This window comes from Moschus berezovskii, chromosome 3 (assembly GCF_049115385.1).
Source record: "Moschus berezovskii isolate FMDL1 chromosome 3, NW_MosBer_1.0, whole genome shotgun sequence".
Taxonomy (NCBI): Eukaryota; Metazoa; Chordata; class Mammalia; order Artiodactyla; family Moschidae; genus Moschus; species Moschus berezovskii.
In genome coordinates, this window is record NC_142462.1 from 79,347,984 (window position 1) to 79,366,777 (window position 18,794).

An 18,794-nucleotide genomic window follows, 5' to 3' on the forward strand; every position below is an offset into this window, starting at 1 on the left:
TAACTAATACATTCCACTTTACACTGTGTGAAGGAAAGTGAGGATGAAGATGTAAAACATCCCTCGTGGGCTCCCGGTGAGACCAGATGTGCCTTTCGGTGGGTTTGCTGCTGTGTCTTTGAGTGCCCTCGGTGGGCCTTTGGAAGCTGTTGCTTTGAGATTTGTTCAATAGTATGTTTGAAGTTATTCTGCTTTAAATTAAAAAATCAGTAGTTTGAATGTGGATGCAAATTCCTAATAGATTCTGCAACTGGAGAAAAATTTCCAGATGTTTCACAAAGCACTAAAATATTGTACATTGTTTTCTTTTTCAATGGGAAATTATTCACAGGGCAATAAAAAGTTGTTTTTTCAGTAAACAGATTATGTTTCAGTCTGCGGTGTGAACACTTAAATGGAACGATGCAATATGCCACTTTTTAAAAGAGGGTTTTAAACATGTCAGTACAAACCTTTCAGTCCTCTGTCCCATAAATTCAACTTTTAAAAATGAAATCAACCTGAGCCCTGTGAAAGCTCATACTACTATATCAAAACCAGTGGAATTTGCCTGTTTATTGCCACCTATGGAATGTGGCAAAGAAACATTCTTTTCACATGGGACAATTTCTTCAACTTTACACCAAGTGAAATTTAATTGCTTTCACTTCCTGGAATCATTAGGCATTAGTACTGCAGGAGGTGGAGCCCAGAGGAGACGCTGAAAAATAAGTCTGTGTTTAATACATTTCACCTTGGACTTGTATCCTTCTTTCTCCTACCACTTGTATACAGTAGGTTTCAGCTTGGGAAGCCACTTTAGAAGCATTTAAAGATATGGGAAATTATGGAGGAAGAAGAAATAAGTGTCTTATTGGGAGGAGAACACATCAGAGGTGAACTGGCCCAGAAAGCAATGGCTAGTCACACCTCCATCATTACTATCAAATGATTGGAATATCTCATTCTTCCAAGTTCATTTCCTGGTGTGTTTTTGTCTTCCTAAGAAAAGTAGTAGGTGCATTATCAGGTAAACAAAAAAATGCCCAAGCAATTCTTTCACTGAACTATGTTGTATCACAACCAGTAAAATAAGAATTATATAGGAAAGTACCGTGAAATCATTTTATTCATACCACAGTAGGTTGTTAAACATTTTTCAAAGGAATTCACAGATCATATTTAATTATAAATCACATACTAAAGTTCCTTACAGAGTATCTGAATGAAAATTATGGTAATTACTCGACAGACAGGATGAAAAGGAATAAAATTAAAGATGCTTGTGAAAGTCATCAGCCAGAAATGAAGATGAACAACCTCTCTGCACAGACAAGGTAAAACCAAGGAAGCTGGAGCACTGGGGAGCACAATGCTTTCCAGATCACGTACACATTGTAAAACAAGGTCTGCTCATGTGACATGTAAATGTTTTTCCTCACTGTTTGGATCCCACACACATGATAACCTGCAAAATGCTTGCGGTAATCACAGGACTGGGTACTGTTAGTTGCTGGCTGATAATTGAAGACCCTTCAGTCACTGGGAGACCCCAAGGATGGAATATTGAGTTGGAAGATGTACGAAGAAAGAATAGAGCATGACTTTGTTCTTGGGATAGATATAAAAGGGGAGAGACAATTAAGTGAGAGTGGCCATTACTTTATAGGCAGTAACTTCCCACTGTACATGTGTAGGTTTCACAAGTTCAGTAAAATTGGATTCTGAGCTTCCCATATATATCTTAGTATTTTTTTAAAACAATGGAAATTATTTTTCCTAATGAATATGGATAACTATAATCTCTGGGGGGGGGATGTGTGTGCGCGTGTGTGTGTGTGTGCATTTAAAGGATGAATAACATAATTACTTCCTACTGAAGAATTGTCAGATGTGGATAATTTTTGCGTCGAAAACCCAACTTGATTAAAGTCTCTATATTTCACTGTTTGATGATCCGACTTCCAGTTTACTTTGAAGGCATATTTTTCAAGATTGGATAGAAGATATTTCATGTGACTGTTCATTAGTTTTATTTTGAGCTTATAAGTGTTTAGACCAGGGGTTTTGGAGCCACCATCTGCACTGTTGAACCAGGCCACACAACTGCTAGGGGAGGACCTGCTCTCATATATCTGCAATCAACCTAAAACTCTCAGCCTCTTCACTTTCTCTTCTTTATATCTAGCGTATTGTCAAGAATTTTTGCCCTCTGACACCTGCCCAGACGTTCATTCCACTGACTTTCACCCCTGTGTAAAGTTTGGTTAGGAGGGGTTTCTCCTTAGTAAGGATTTTCTGGCACAAGGAGGAAATGCTTTCCAGGGGCCTATTTATAGATTCTTTCCTAGCTTTTGGGAGGTTATACTAGCCAAATGGACCCAGTCTCTGCATTTATGAGGCTTAGTGGGGAGACAGACACGGGGTCGCATAGAGTCGGACACGACTGAGCGACGGAACGGAACGGAACGGAACGGACCTCATAGCTGGTTATCTACCATGTGGTCAGTGTGACAGAAGAGGCTGACAGAGTCTGAGTATGTTTGAGGCAGAGCTGCCTCATCTTTTTGAGGCACTGACTCATGCTGAAATTGAGTAGGATTTACTTGAAACTTGAAGACCATTTTGGCAGAGCCTTAGTTCAGGAAGGCTGGGGTTGGGCAGTGTGCAGGAGAGGGCTGGAGCAGGTGGAGGGTTGGGGGTGGGGCTAGTTGTGTAGGCAGACAGGAAGGATAGAGTGTTGGAAATCAGTATCCATTATTAGGGCAAGAGGATTGGAATGGGCCTTGGCTAAATAAACATTGCTTGCGAAGATCTTAACCTGTTCATCTGTGTTGCTGCTGCTGCTGCTGCTAAGTCGCTTCAGTCGTGTCTGACTCTGTGCAACCCCATAGATGGCAGCCCACTAGGCTCCACCGTCCCTGGGATTCTCCAGGCAAGAACACTGGAGTGGGTTGCCATTTCCTTCTCCAATGTGTGAAAGTGAAAAGTGAAAGTGAAGTCACTCAGTCATGTCCGACTAGTAGCGACCCCATGGACTGCAGGCCACCAGGCTCCTCTGTCCATGGGATTCTCCAGGCAAGAGTACTGGAGTGGCTTGCCATTGCCTTCTCTGGTTCATCTGTGTTAAGCGAGTCCAAATCCATTTTTTCATCTGGGCTTAATCTACTCTTGATCTGTGAGCAAGCAAAGCCTTGTGGGCTATGATGAGACTCTATATCATGTCCTGAGAGCAAACAGTTGGAAGCCACAAGAGGGTTTTAGACAGAGAAGTGCCTTCTGTTTATTAAATGCCACCAGCTAAACTACTGTCTTAAGTCAATAGAGTAAGTGGTCTCTCATAATGTTGAGAAGTCAGGTGGGGGTATGTTTGTAACAAATCATGACAGTTAAGTTTTAGAAACTGTTTAAAGGATGATCCAACCAGTCCATTCTAGAGGAGATCAATCCTGGGTGTTCATTGGAAGGACTGATGCTAAAGCTGAAACTCCAATACTTTGGCCACCTCAGCGAAGAGTTGATTCACTGGAAAAGACTCTGATGCTGGGAGGGATTGGGGGCGGGAGGAGACGGGGACGACAGAGAATGAGATGGCTGGATGGCATCACCGACTCGATGGACATGAGTTTGAGTGAACTCCGGGAGTTGGTGATGGACAGGGAGGCCTGGCGTGCTGTGATTCATGGGGTCGCAAAGAGTCGGACACGACTGAGCGACTGAACTGAACTGAACTGAAAGGATGAAGAGGCTAGTTAAGCATGAAGACATTCAGTTCAGTTCAGTCGCTCAGTCATGTCCGACTCTTTGCGACCCCATGAATCACAGCACGCCAGGCCTCCCTGTCCATCACCAACTCCCGGAGTTCACTCAAACTCATGTCCATCGAGTTGGTGATGCCATCCAGCCATCTCATTCTCTGTCATCCCCATTTTCTCCCGCCCCCAATCCCTCCCAGCATCAGAGTCTTTTCCAGTGAATCAACTCTTCGCTGAGGTGGCCAAAGTATTGGAGTTTCAGCTTTAGCATCAGTCCTTCCAATGAACACCCAGGATTGATCTCCTCTAGAATGGACTGGTTGGATCTCCTATTCCGTTTCGTTCCGTTCCGTTTCGTCGCTCAGTCGTGTCCGACTCAATGCGACCCCGTGGACTGTAGCCTATCAGGCTTCTCCGTCCATGGGATTCTCCAGGGAAGAATACTGGAGTGGGTTACCGTTTCCTTCTCCAGGGGATCTTCCCGACCCAGGGATCAAACCCGGGTCTCCCGCATTGGAGGCAGAAGCTTTAACCTCTGAGCCACCAGATTATTAGATCTGCCTAATTGCTGTCAATCTAACAAGCATGTGACTTCACTAAATGAGAATTGAACTCAGTATTAGCACCTGACTTGCAACCATTTTGAAGCAACTCATTTTTGCAGTAATCTCACTCTTTAAAAAAAAATTGTCCTCTTAAAAGAAACCCAGGGTGAGAGGAGCAGAAGCAAAGGCTGACATATCGGTCTTTGATATGGAAGTACAGTAGGCAGACAAGAATTTTCCCAGATTAGAAACAAATGTGTAATAGAAGTTGAAATATAAAAAATTCTCCATTTATCTTCTTGACTAAAGGGAGAAAAAAAGCATCATACACATTGTAGATCATCTGAGTTTTCAGCTGATGATTTGAAACATTTTTATAATAATTCAGTGGCTCTTTTTGAATAACCAGATGTTAATAATGGTTCCCTGCTATGTGATTAGGAATGAATCTGCCAAGAAAAAATGAAGCCTTTTCTCTTGGGGGAAGTTGAGTTCCTTTTTGTTATTTTCCCAGGCTTCCTGGGGAAGTCTATCAACAGAGGAATAAATGATGGGAACGGGAGTCTGGCTGGTCACCATGAAATTACCAGCCTTATTTTTTGAGTTCAGTCTTTATTATTTACATGCTCAGCTTGAAATATGATAAAAGTAGTAACTTTCCAATGATTCTGTCCCTTGAAATCTAACAGTCCTTATAGATTTGGAAGTTGAAAAGTCTGTGCTATTTGAATAAAAATTTCTGTTGTGGTTGGTTGTGAAGGTCATGACTCTTACCCAAATTAAGAAATAATATGAATAACAAACTGGGATTCATTCCTATAGATTATGTTTTTCTTGGCAAAAAATATCATTCTTTGAATAGAAATATTTAAAGACTGCAACACTCTCTTATAGATGCCCAGTAACCAGCGTGAATAATTTTTGTTGTATTGTTCTATGTCTGATATGCCACCTGCTTTAATTTTCTCTTTAGTATTGAAGATTCTATGCTAGGTTTGTCTTAGGTCTAGAATCCCTTTCAGAATAATTATGTTCAAGCATTAAAACACTTGGTCTTTATTTTTATAATCTTCATTTATACTTAGTGGCAGAAGTGTTTCTTGTATGATAATCTAAAAATAGAGACACATATGCAATGATCTCTTTCTATACCTCACTCTTCAGTCAACAAGCATTTATTGAAGGTGTCTTTACTGATTGGTTGTTAAAGCAGAGCTTTCAAAAACAGAAACTTATCACCTGAGAAATGATAAGTGCTTTTAGCAGCACTTATTGGACTCAATATGTAAAGTATTTTGCAAAGGTGCAGAAGTTAATAACAACATTAATAACAACAACAGACTTGCTTCATGTACATTTCATATATGTTAACACTGAGAGCTAACATTTGTTGCATGCAGTGGGCCAGGCACTAGGGTAAACATGCTAATTTTGGCTTATTTCTTCCTCAAGCCCTCTTTTGAGGCAGGTACCATATTATCCCCATACAGAGAAGAAACAGAGGTTCCCTAAGTTTAGTGATTTGCTTACTACCACACAGTCAGTGACAAAGCCAAGACACAATCCCAGAAAATCTGCTCTAAAGCCATCATTTCAGCACTTTTTCAGTGGGGACCCACTAGATCAGAGGCCCTCAAAATGTAATGCACAGATTGCTTTTGGGGGACCCACAAGATGAAAGGTTTTTCATGTTAACAGTAAGATGTTATCTGCCTTTTTTCACTGTCCTGATGTTTACAATGAAGGTGCGAAAACAATGGCAGGTAAGCTGCAACCTCCTTAGCAAGAATCAAGGCTCTGGCATCAAACTGGTATGGGTGGTCATTGTGTTCTTCACCGCCACACACTCTCAGGGGGAAAAAGCCAGTTTCACTTAAGAACATCCTTAATGAAGAAGTAAAAAAATTATTACCTTTATTAAACCTTGAGCTCTATGTACACATCTTCCTAATATTCTGTAGGACAGACGGGGACATGCACATAAAGCTCTCCTGCATGCCAGATGACAGCAATTGTCTTGAGGAAAAGCTCTTGCACTATAGTTTGAGTAGTGAGCTGAAGAGTTTCACAAAGCCCCATTTTCACTTGAAAGAATAATAGACACACTATGGATATTTTGCATTGGCATATTTAGTAGATTTTTACAAGAATAAGCAAGGTAAGATTATTGTGTTGAAGAATCACTGACAGTATTTATTGCTAATACTGAACTTGAGCTTTCAAGAGAAAGTTAAAATTTTGGAAAATATTCACCACTGTCAGCTCAATAGCTTCAGAATACTTAGACTTTTCTGACAACATCGGAGGTGTTAATAACATGTAATTTTTCATATTATAAAATTAAATGTATCAACATTTGCAAGAGGGTATAACTTAGTAAACTTAATAATCTATAGGTTATTTCCCTAATAACCTATGCTTGATGTTAAAAAATTCATGAGTAAAAGATTCGTTCAAAGTACAATTAGAAAATGGATTTTAATGTAACAGAGTATCTAAAGTTAATTTTTATAGTTGCAGATTCCACATTACAATGAACCTTTAAGAAACTACCACTTATTGAGTTTTGGTGTAATATCAAAGATCCAAAATTATTTGGTAAAGTTATCAAAATGCTCTTTATTCTTCTAACACTTAACCATGATGCTGGGTATTCTTTATATACTTCAGTCAAAGCTACATACTTCAACAGGCTGAATGTGGAATAGATATGAAAACCCAGCTGTGTTCTATTAAATTAGAACAAAAAAAAATAGATGTGAAGAACTGTAAAACTATACCATTCATAAGCTTAGAAGTTAAAAAATTAATTGTGATAAAATACACATAATAAAAATTTACCATCATCACTGTTTTTAAGTGTGCAGTAGTGTTAAGTACATTGACATTTTTGTGCAATCAATCTCTGGAACTCTTTTCATCTTGCATAACTAGAACTGTATACAATAACCCCCACTCCCCTCCTCCTCCCTAGTCCCCAGCCACCACCATTCTACTTTCTTCTCTGTGAATTTAAGTTCTCTAGGTGCCTTACATAAGTGGGATTATACAGTTTTTTTTTTTATGATTGGCTATTTCACTTAATAAACTTTGTCTTGGGGGGGCAATATAGTCATTTTCATAGAGTTGTAATTTACGTTAGCATGTGTCTATTACTGATATTTTAATGAACAAGAAATAAATTTCAACACAATAAAGACAGATAGATCTAACCCACATAACTCTTTGGGATTTTCAATAATTTTTCAGAATATAAAGGGGCTCTGAAACCAAAACATTTGAAAGCCCCTGTTCTAGATACACTGAATCACTGAATACATCACTCTGTATGGTTCAAAGAGGTTGAGTGATTTTTTTTCAACAGTCTACATCTAACAAGTAACAGAACTCAGGTGCCATCTCTTCCTGGAAGCTTCCCTAACAGAATTAAATGCTTCCTCTTCCATTCTGCTGAGTGCTTTATACATATCTCTATTGTGTCACTAACTGCATTATGATAATTTTTAATTCTAATGTTTGCCATCCTATCTTATGATGACTATCACGGCAGGAACTGTGTAACACTCATTTTGTGTATATGTGCTGCTGCTGCTAAGTCGCTTCAGTCGTGTCCGACTCTGTGTGACCCCACAGATGGCAGCCCACCAGGCTCCCCCATCCCTGGGATTCTCCAGGCAAGAACACTGGAGTGGGTTGCCATTTCCTTCTCTAATGCATGAAAGAGAAAAGTGAAAGTGAAGTCGCTCAGTCATGTCCGACTCTTTGGGACCCCATGGACTGCAGCCCACCAGACCAGGCTCCACCATCCATGGGACTTTCCAGGCAAGAGTACTGGAGTGGGGTGCCATTGCCTTCTCCTTGTATATGTGTGTATATATATTAATTTTGTATCTATATCAACGTGGTATTTATAAGTGGATGCTGAGTAAAACCCAGATGGTAGACACAAAAATTTGAAAGTTAGATTAACTCATTGTGTAAGTGCATAACGTATAATTTTAAGGGACTCTGAAATGGATGTTTTTAATAGCTGTTCTATAGTTAATATGTTTGGGAAGAAATAACCTACACATTGAACTTGTCATCTCAAAGATTTCATGGTTTAGTATGAGCATCAAATAAATGTTGAGTAAATAATATTGTAGTGAGTATATTAGAAAGGCAAAAACTATGATGGTGGTACTTTAATGCTAAAATTGGAAAGTTTTATCTTACTCTCAAATTGCATTTCCACTGACAAGTGAATTTTCCTACTCTCCTCCTTTTGTACATCTTCTGAAGACTATTGGTTGAGAGTCCTTGAAATTTCCATATTATATGCAAATATGAATTAATATAGAATATAAGAATTACATAATATGGGGCTTGAAAACCAGTGCTAATATATCCTAATAACTGTTTTTTAAAACCTCATCTTTTCTTGACAATCAGTTAATTTCTCACTTGTTGAAAACATGCTTTAAATTTCTTTCTTTTGATGAATGTTCTTAATTTCTGTAAAGACAAGAGAGCCATTGAGGAAATTTTTTGAGCCTGATTAAAAATAGTTTGTGTTAAAGACAAAAACTCATGGAATGACACATTAATCCCCTCACACTCTCCATATTTTATTAGGAATAAATAATGTTAATAAATATAGATGTTGGCATGATAAAGGGATCTTCAATGCTATAAATGTTGTTTTCTGATTTACTGTGATTTGGATATTTATTAATCTAGGGGCAGTCACCAGCCTGAATTTACTACTGCTTGGGGTCTAAACTAGGCAGGATTTCAGATCTTAAATTCCCTAGGGAAGAGAGTCTGGGAAATGTGCTTTTGTGGGTCTCCATGGAGTAAAGCTTTTGATCTTCTGCATAATTGGTTTTGATTTACCTCTGGAGCTGTGTTGACAGCTTTGGTGCACAGCTAAACTGAGTCTCAACAAGAAGGACAGGACAGGCTTAAGTTCCTACAGCATCAGACCAGATACGGGTCTTGCTTCTGCCTCCCCACTGAAGAGGCTGGAGAAGATTCACTATGAATAATGCCTTCCTCCTGGGGACTAATCCAGGTGTCAGAATTTTTTTGCACTTGACTTAGATTGATCTTTTATCTAGCCATGATTAATTATGAAAAATCACAGATTGTCTGAATAGGAAGAAAATCAAAGACAAGACTATCTACACTACTTTCATAGTCGAAGAAACAGAGAACTAGAGGCTAAGTTACATACCGAAGTCAACTGTGAATAAGTGACAGAGCTAAAAACTCAGGTCTCTGATTAACAGTTTAGTTCTCATTCAGCTACCAGTTAATGGAGAATATTTGCAGAACTTCTTGGAGTGGTCCTGGAGCATATAGTGAAGTAGGATCAACCCTACCCCAACTTATTCAGTCTGTCTCTCTTTGGTCTGTCTACGTCTCTCACACACATACACACACAATTCAAGTTTTGCTCCAACACTTAGACTTGTGACTCAGCAGTGGGCCACTTATGGAATCTAAGACTCAGGGGGATGGGCAACGGGCTCCACAGAGATGCTAGTTTCTGTGCTGTTGAACGGATTCGATGAGAGCATGTTATATGGAGGGTTTCCCAGGTGGCTCCGTGATTAAAAAAAATCCACCTGCTAATGCAGAAGAGGCAGGTTTGATCCCTGGGTCAGGAAGATCCTCTAGAGAAGGAAATGGCAACTCACTCTGGTATTCTTGCCTAGAAAATCCCAAGGACAGAGGAACCTGGCAGGCTGCAGTCTTACAAAAGAGTCAGACACAACTTGGCAACTAAACAACAAGAACTACATGTATGTGGAAACCCATTCTGAGGTGTAAAACCCCAGACCAGTGTAAAACAATATTTTATTTTTTATTTTTTATTTTTTTGAACAGAGGAAAATTTATGCGTCGAACCTGGACTGGTCACTTATGATAATATACATGCTACAATTCCATTCTCTCCAATCATTCCACCTTCACCCTCTCCCACAGAGTCCCAAAGACTGTTCTAAATGCCTAAAACAATATTTTAAAAAGAAGCTCTGAAATGCTTTAGTTCGTGCAGTTTTGGGGTACAAGTCCAAGAAATCTTGTAAAATAGTGAATCCTGCTGTCCATTCTCCTTGGTGTAATTCACAACTGTGTCATTATGGCATTGTTATAACCAAATAGGTAGACCCCTCTTTCTCTCCTCATCTCTGGAAGGCTTTGAAGCCAAATTTTCAATTTCATACCTTGCTAGTGGTTCCCTTGGACCTTTAGTTTGTTATTTCAAAGCTAGGATAAAAAGAGTTTAAATGTACAGGCATGTTTTAGAAAAATGCACCCATTGCTTTGGGTCTTTTCTTTCATTCTGCAATATTTGGCAAGCTTGTTACACTTGCTACAGTTGATGGCTGTGGGTTAGGGGACTGGCTGGGTTTTTGATGCCGGCCTGCTGTGTGTCCCTTTGGATCTCTATGTAAAATTAGAAGGCTAGTTCCGAAGACCACGTAACTGTCTTCACCAGCTCCAGCTGCCAGCACAAAGTATCATAGACTGAGTGGCTTAAACAATGGAAATGTATTTTCATACAGTTCTTGAAGTTGGGCATCTGAGATCAGGGTGCCAGCATGGCCAGGTCCTGGTCCCAGCTCTCCTCCTGCTTTGCAGATGGCTACCTTCTTGCTGTGTCCTCATGTGGCAGGGAGAGAGAGAGAGACAGCAGTTTGAAGAGAGAGTTTTTGTTTTTTGGTTTGTAATTTCACTTTTTTACTTCCTGTTCTTGTTGTTCAGTCGCTTAGTCACATCAAACTCGTTGCGACCCCATAGACTGCAGCGCTCCAGGCTCCCCTGTCCTTCACTATCTCCCAGAGTTTGCTCAGACTTATGTCCATTGAGTCAGTGATGCCATCCAACCATCTCATCCTCTGTTGTCCCCTTTTCCTGCCTTCAACCTGTCCTAAGTTTGATTTAAAAAACAAATACATCCAGAATAATTATAAATCTATGTTACTGGGCACACAATATATAAAGATATAATTTGTGGTATTAATAACATAAAGGGAGAACAGTTTTACAGAAGCAGTGATTTTGTATGCTATGGAAGTTAGGCTGGTATCCATTCAAACAAGATTGTTATACATTTAGGATGTTAAATGGAATTCCCATAGTAACCATAAAAATATTTAATACACACAAAAGAAAATGAGAAGGAAATCAAAATGATTCACTACAAAAAATCAACTTAACACTAAAGAAGGCAGTAATAGAGAAAACTAGAGACCAGAAAGGTAGAAGGTATAAAGAACACAAATAAAATGGCAAAAGTCCTTTCTTATACTAATTATTTTAAATGTAATTAGATTAAGCTTTCCAGACAAAAGGTGAAGATTGAGCCCTGCTGAGCAGTGGGGGCTGATGGTTTGGGCCTGTGGACTCAGATGCACCTGCTCTGAAGGGGCTCTTCAACCGGTTAGTTATTAAACATCTCTACTGAATGGCTGTTTGTGGAGAAACAAAGATAAATAGATCTCTCTCCACAGAACTCATACTCCACTTGAGGCAAACATGTAAATAACTGCAATTAAACATTACTGTGATAGAATTTTCTTGTTTTTAAAGGTTCCTGTGTTATATTCAATATTACAGTAATCCAGGCCTATGCCCCAACCAGTAATGCTGAAGAAGCCGAAGTTAATCGGTTCTATGAAGACCTACAAGACCTTTTAGAACTAACACCCAAAAAAGATGTCCTTTTCATTATAGGGGACTGGAATGCAAAAGTAGGAAGTCAAGAAACACCTGGAGTAACTAGCAAATTTGGCCTTGGAGCACGGAATGAAGCAGGGCAAAGGCTAATAGAGTTTTGTCAAGAGAATGCACTGGTCATAGCAAACACCCTCTTCCAACAACACAAGAGAAGACTCTACACATGGACATCACCAGATGGTCAACACCGAAATCAGATTGATTATATTCTTTGCAACCAAAGATGGAGAAGCTGTATACAGTTAGCGAAAACAAGACCAGGAGCTGACTGTGGCTCAGATCATGAACTCCTTATTGCGAAGTTCAGACTTAAATTGAAGAAAGTAGGGAAAACCACTAGACCATTCAGATATGACCTCAATCAAATCCCTTATGATTATGCAGTGGAAGTGAGAAATAGATTTAAAGGACTAGATCTGATTGATAGAGTGCCTGATGAACTCTGGACGGAGGTTCGTGACATTGTACAGGAGACAGGGACCAAGACCATCCCCATGGAAAAGAAATGCAAAAGAGCGAAATGGCTGTCTGAGGAGGCCTTACAAATAGCTGTAAAAAGAAGAGAGGCGAAAAGCAAAGGAGAAAAGGAAAGATATAAGCATCTGAATGCAGAGTTCCAAAGAATAGCAAGGAGAGATAAGAAAGCCTTCCTCAGTGATCAATGCAAAGAAATAGAGGAAAACAACAGAATAGGAAAAACAAGAGACCTCTTCAAGAAAATTAGAGATTCCAAGGGAACTTTTCATGCAAAGATGGGCTCGATAAAGGACAGAAATGGTATGGACCTAACAGAAGCAGAAGATATTAAGAAGAGGTGGCAGGAATACACAGAAGAACTGTACAAAAAAGATCTTCACGACCAAGATAGTCACGATAATGTGATCACTGACCTAGAGCCAGACATCTTGGAATGTGAAGTCAAGTGGGCCTTAGAAAGCATCACTACGAACAAAGCTAGTGGTGGTGATGGAATTCCAGTTGAGCTATTTCAAGTCTTGAAAGATGATGCTGTGAAAGTGCTGCACTCAATATGCCAGCAGATTTGGAAAACTCAGCAGTGGCCACAGGACTGGAAGAGGTCAGTCTTCATTCCAATCCCAAAGAAAGGCAATGCCAAAGAATGCTCAAACTACCGCACAATTGCACTCATCTCACACGCTAGTAAAGTCATGCTCAAAATTCTCCAAGCCAGGCTTCAGCAGTATGTAAACCGTGAACTCCCAGATGTTCAAGCAGGTTTTAGAAAAGGCAGAGGCACCAGAGATCAAATTGCCAACATCCGCTGGATCATGGAGAAAGCAAGAGAGTTTCAGAAAAACATCTATTTCTGCTTCATTGACTATGCCAAAGCCTTTGACTGTGTGGATCACAATAAACTGTGGAACATTCTGAAAGAGATGGGAATCCCAGACCACCTGACCTGCCTCTTGAGAAACCTGTATGCAGGTCAGGAAGCAACAGTTAGAACCGGTCATGGAACAACAGACTGGTTCCAAATAGGAAAAGGAGTGCGTCAAGGTTGTATATTGTCACCTTGCTTATTTAACTTATATGCAGAGTACATCATGAGGAACGCTGGGCTGGAAGAAGCACAAGCTGGAATCAAGATTGCTGGGAGAAATATCAATAACCTCAGATATGCAGATGACACTACCCTTATGGCAGAAAGTGAAGAGGAACTCAAAAGCCTCTTGATGAAAGTGAAAGAGGAGAGTGAAAAGCTTGGCTTGAAGCTCAACATTCAGAAAACAAAGATCATGGCATCTGGTCCCATCACTTCATGGGAAATAGATGGAAAAACAGTGGAAACAGTGTCAGACTTTGTTTTTTTGGGCTCCAAAATCACTGCAGATGCTGATTGCAGCCATGAAATTAAAAGACGCTTGCTCCTTGGAAGGAAAGTTATGACCAACCTTGATAGTATATTAAAAAGCAGAGACATTACTTTGCCGACCAAGGTCCGTCTAGTCAAGGCAATGGTTTTTCCCGTGGTCATGTATGGATGTGAGAGTTGGACTGTGAAGAAAGCTGATCGCTGAAGAATCGATGCTTTTGAACTGTGGTGTTGGAGAAGACTCTTGAGAGTCCCTTATACTGCAAGGAGATCCAACCAGTCCATTCTAAAGGAGATCAATCCTGGATGTTCATTGGAGGGACTGATGCTAAAGCTGAAACTCCAATACTTTGGCCACCTCATGAGACGAGTTGACTCACTGGAAAAGACTCTGATGCTGGGAAAGGTTGGGGGCGGGAGGAGAAGGGGACGACGGAGAATGAGATGGCTGGATGGCATCACCGACTCTGTGGACATGAGTTTGAGTGAACTCCGGGAATTGGTGATGGACAGGGAGGCCTGGCGTGCTGTGATTCATGGGGTCGCGGAGAGTCGGACATGACTGAGCGACTGAACTGAACTGAACTGTGTTATATGCCATTGAAAGCATATACCGCATTTTCTTTATCCCATTCATCTGCTGACGGAATTTACAACAGCATGGATGAACCTGAAAGACATTAGTTAGTTAGTTAGTTAGTTCAGTCACTTAGTCGTGTCTGACTCTTTGCGACCCCATGAATCACAGCACACCAGGCCTCCCTGTCCATCACCAACTCCCGGAGTTTACTCAAACTCATGTCCATCGAGTTGGTGATGCCATCCAGCCATCTCATTCTCTGCTGTCCCCGTCTCCTCCTACCCCCAATGAAATAAGCCAGTCTCAGAAGGACTGATTCTGAATGACTCTGCGTATATGAGGGATCAAAAGTGGTCAAACTGACTGCAGCAGAAAATGGAATGGTAGTTGCCAGGGCTGGGGGAGGGGGATAGGGAGTTGTTCTGTGGGTAAAAACTGTCGATTATGCAAGATAAGCATGTTCTAGAGATATGTCCACCACAGTGCCTATAGCTAACAGCATGGTGTTGTGCATTTTGTTAAGAGGGTAGTTCTCATGCTGATAAGCATTCTTATGACAAAAGAGGAACACAAGGAAACTTTGGGAGGTAACTTGATTGTGATGACAGTGTCATGGGTGGATATGTCCATGTTCTTTGAATAATATACATTGTGAGCATTTTTTTTTTGTATATCAACCATATCTCAATAAAGCTGTTAAATATGCTATGACTGAGATATCCTATAACACAGAGAGACATTCATCAGCAGCAGTAGCAGGAGACAGAAAATAACAACATTCTGGGTGGACAGGCAGTGATGCTGGCCTGCGTATCCTCTGGGTGGATGAGGGGGTTTGAGCATGTGGAGAAGGGACAAAGCATGGGCGAGGAGAAGCAGTGGGGCATGCAAATGCCTAGTGAGCACGAAGCATTGCTAAGAGTGCTGTCGGAAGCAGGAATACCAGGCAAGTCTTGTTTCAGAGTGGGCCACGGTTAAGGCAGGAGAGAGACACATGCTTACCAAAATGTTGACATGAGAAGTAAGTCCTGAAGACCCCTGGCTAAAGCCACCACAACTCTGTAAAGATCTAGTTTTATAGAAATATTTTCACAGACATAGAAAACAAACTTGTGGTTACCAGATGCAGTGGGATGGGGAGGGATAAATTTGGGATTATTAATAATAGATATGCACTGCTGTGATTAGGATAGATAAGCAACAAGGACCTACTATGTATCCCAGGGAAATATATTTAGTAACTTATAATAACTTAAAATGAAAGAATCTGAAAAAGAATATATATATATATATATATATATGTAACGGAAATACTTTACTGTATACCTGAAACTTGTAAATCAACTATACTTCAATCAAAAATTTTATGTAAGTAAACCTATAGCTGATTTATGTTGATGTTTGGTTCAGTTCAGTCACTCAGTTGTGTCTGACTCTTTGTGACCTCATGGACTGAAGCACGCCAGGCCTCCCTGTCCATCGCCAACTCCCGGAGTTTACTCAAACTCATGTCCATTGAGTCGGTGACGCCATCCAACCACCTCATCCTCTGTTGTCCCCTTCTCCTCCCACCTTCGCTCTTTCCCAGCATCAGTTCAGTTCAGTTCAGTTGCTCAGTCGTGTCCAACTCTTTGCAGCCCCATGAATGGCAACACGCCAGGACTTCCTGTCCATCACCAACTCCCGGAGTTTACCCAAACTCATGTCCATCGGGTCGGTGATGCCATCCAGCCATCTCATCCTCTGTCATCCCCTTCTCCTCCTGCCCCCAATCCCTCCCAGCGTCTAGGTCTTTTCAAATGAGTCAACACTTCGCATGAGGTAGCCAAAGTATTGGAGTTTCAGCTTCAGCATCAGTCCTTCCAATGAACACCCAGGACTGATCTCCTTTAGGATGGACTGGTTGGATCTCCTTGCAGTCCAAGAGACTCTCAAGAGTCTTCTCCAACACCACAGTTCAAAAGCATCAATTCTTTGGTGCTCAGCTTTTTTTATAGTCCAACTTTCACATCCATACGTGACTACTGGAAAAACCACAGCCTTGACTAGACGGACCTTTGTTGGCAAAGTAATGTCTCTGCTTTTTAATATGCTATCTACGTTGGTCATAACTTTTCTTCCAAGGAGCAAGTGTCTTTTAATTTCATGGCTGCAGTCACCATCTGCAGTGATTTTGGAGGCCCCCAAAATAAAGTCTGTCAATGTTTCCACTGTTTCTCCATCTATTTGCCATGAAGTGATGGGACCAGATGCCATGATCTTAGTCTTCTGAATGTTGAGCTTTAAGCCAACTTTTTCACTCTCCTCTTTCACTTTCATCAAGAGGCTCTTTAGTTCTTCTTCACTTTCTGCCATAAGGGTGGTGTCATCTGCATATCTGAGGTTACTGATATTTCTCCTGGCAATCTTGATTCCAGCTTGTGCTTCATCCAGCCCAGCGTTTCTCATGATGTACTCTGCATATAAGTTAAATAAACAGGGTGACAATATGCAGTCTTGACCTACTCCTTTTCCTATTTGGAACCAATCTGTTATTCATGTCGAGTTCTGACTGTTGCTTCTAGACCTGCATACAGATTTCTCAAGAGGCAGTTCAGGTGGTCTGGTATTCCCATCTCTTGAAGAATTTTCCACGGATTTTTTTGATTTACACAGTCAAAGGCTTTGGTGTAGTCAGTAAAGAAGTAGATGTTTTTCTAGAACTCTCTTGCTTTTTGATGATCTAATGAATGTTGGCAATTTGATCTCTGGTTCCTCTGCCTTTTCTAAGTCTGGCTTGAATGTCTGGAAGTTCACAGTTCATGTACTACTGAAGCCTGGCTTGGAGAATTTTGAGCATTACTTTACTAGTGTGTGAGATGAGTTCAATTGTGCAGTAGTTTGAACATTCTTTGGCATTGCATTTATTTGAGATTGGGATGAAAACTGACCTTTTCCAGTCCTGTGGCCACTGCTAAGTTTTCCAAATTTGCTGGCATATTGAGGTCAGCACTTTCACAACACCATTTTTTAGGATTTGAAATAGCTCAACTGGAATTCCTTCACCTCCACTAGCTTTGTTTGTAGTGATGCTTCTTAAGGCCCACTTGACTTCACATTCCAGGATGTCTGGCTCTAGTTGATCGTGGTTATCTGGGTCATGACAATCTTTTTTGTGTAGTTTTTCTGTGTATTCGTGCCACCTTTCTTAATATCTTCTGCTTCTGTTAGGTCCATACCATTTCTGTCCTTTATTGAGCCCATCTTTGCATGAAATGTTCCCTTGGTATCTCTCATTTTCTCGAAGAGATATCTAGTCTTTCCTGTTCTATTGTTTTCCTCTATTTCTTTGCATTGAGGAAGGCTTTCTTATCTCTCCTTGCTCTTCTTTGGAACTCTGCTTTCAAATGGGTATATCTTTCCTTTTATCCTTTGCCTTTTGCTTCCCTTCTTTTCACAGCTATTTGTAAGGCCTCCTCAGACAACCATTTTGCCTTTTCGAATTTATTTTTCTTGGGGATGGTCTTGATCACTGTCTCCTATACAATGTCACGGACCTCCATCCAGAGTTCTTCAGGCACTCTATCAGATCTAATCCCTTGAATCTATTTGTCACTCCCACTGTGTAACCATAAGAGATTTGATTTAGGTCATACCTGAATGGTCTAGTGGTTTTCCCTTCTTTCGCCAATTTAAGTCTGAATTTGGCAATAAGGAGTTCATGATCTGAGCTACAGTCAGCTCCTTGTCTTGCTTTTGCTGACTGTATAGAGCTTCTCCATCTTTGGCTGCAAAGAATATAATCAATATGATTTTGGTGTTGGCCATCTTGGTGATGTCCATTTGTATAGACTTTTCCTGTGTTGTTGGAAGAAGGTATTTTCTGTGACCAGTGTGTTCTCTTGGCAAAACTCTGTTAGCCTTCGTCCTTCTTCATTCTGTACTCCAAGGCCAAATTTGCCTGTTACTCCAGGTATCTCTTGACTTCCTACTTTTACATTCCAATCCCCTATAATGAAAAGGACATCTATTTTTGGACAAGGTGGCGGAGTAGAAGGACGTGTGCTCATTACAATTACAACTTGCTGATGAACAACCGTCGACAGGAGAATGTTGGATCCCATCAAAAAAAGATACCCCACATCCAAGAGCAAAGGAGTAGCCCCAGAAACATGGTAGGAGTGGTGAAACCACATTTATATTCAAACCCCATACCTGCCAGAGATGCTTGAAGGGCTCAAACAAACCTTGTATGCACCAGGACCCAGAGACCCCACAGAGTCAGAGACTGATCCAGAACTGTGTGTGAGCGTCTCCTGCGGGGGTACAGGTCAGCAGCGGCCTGCTACAGGGGCAGGGGCTCTGGGTGCAGCAGACCTGGGTATGGCATGAGC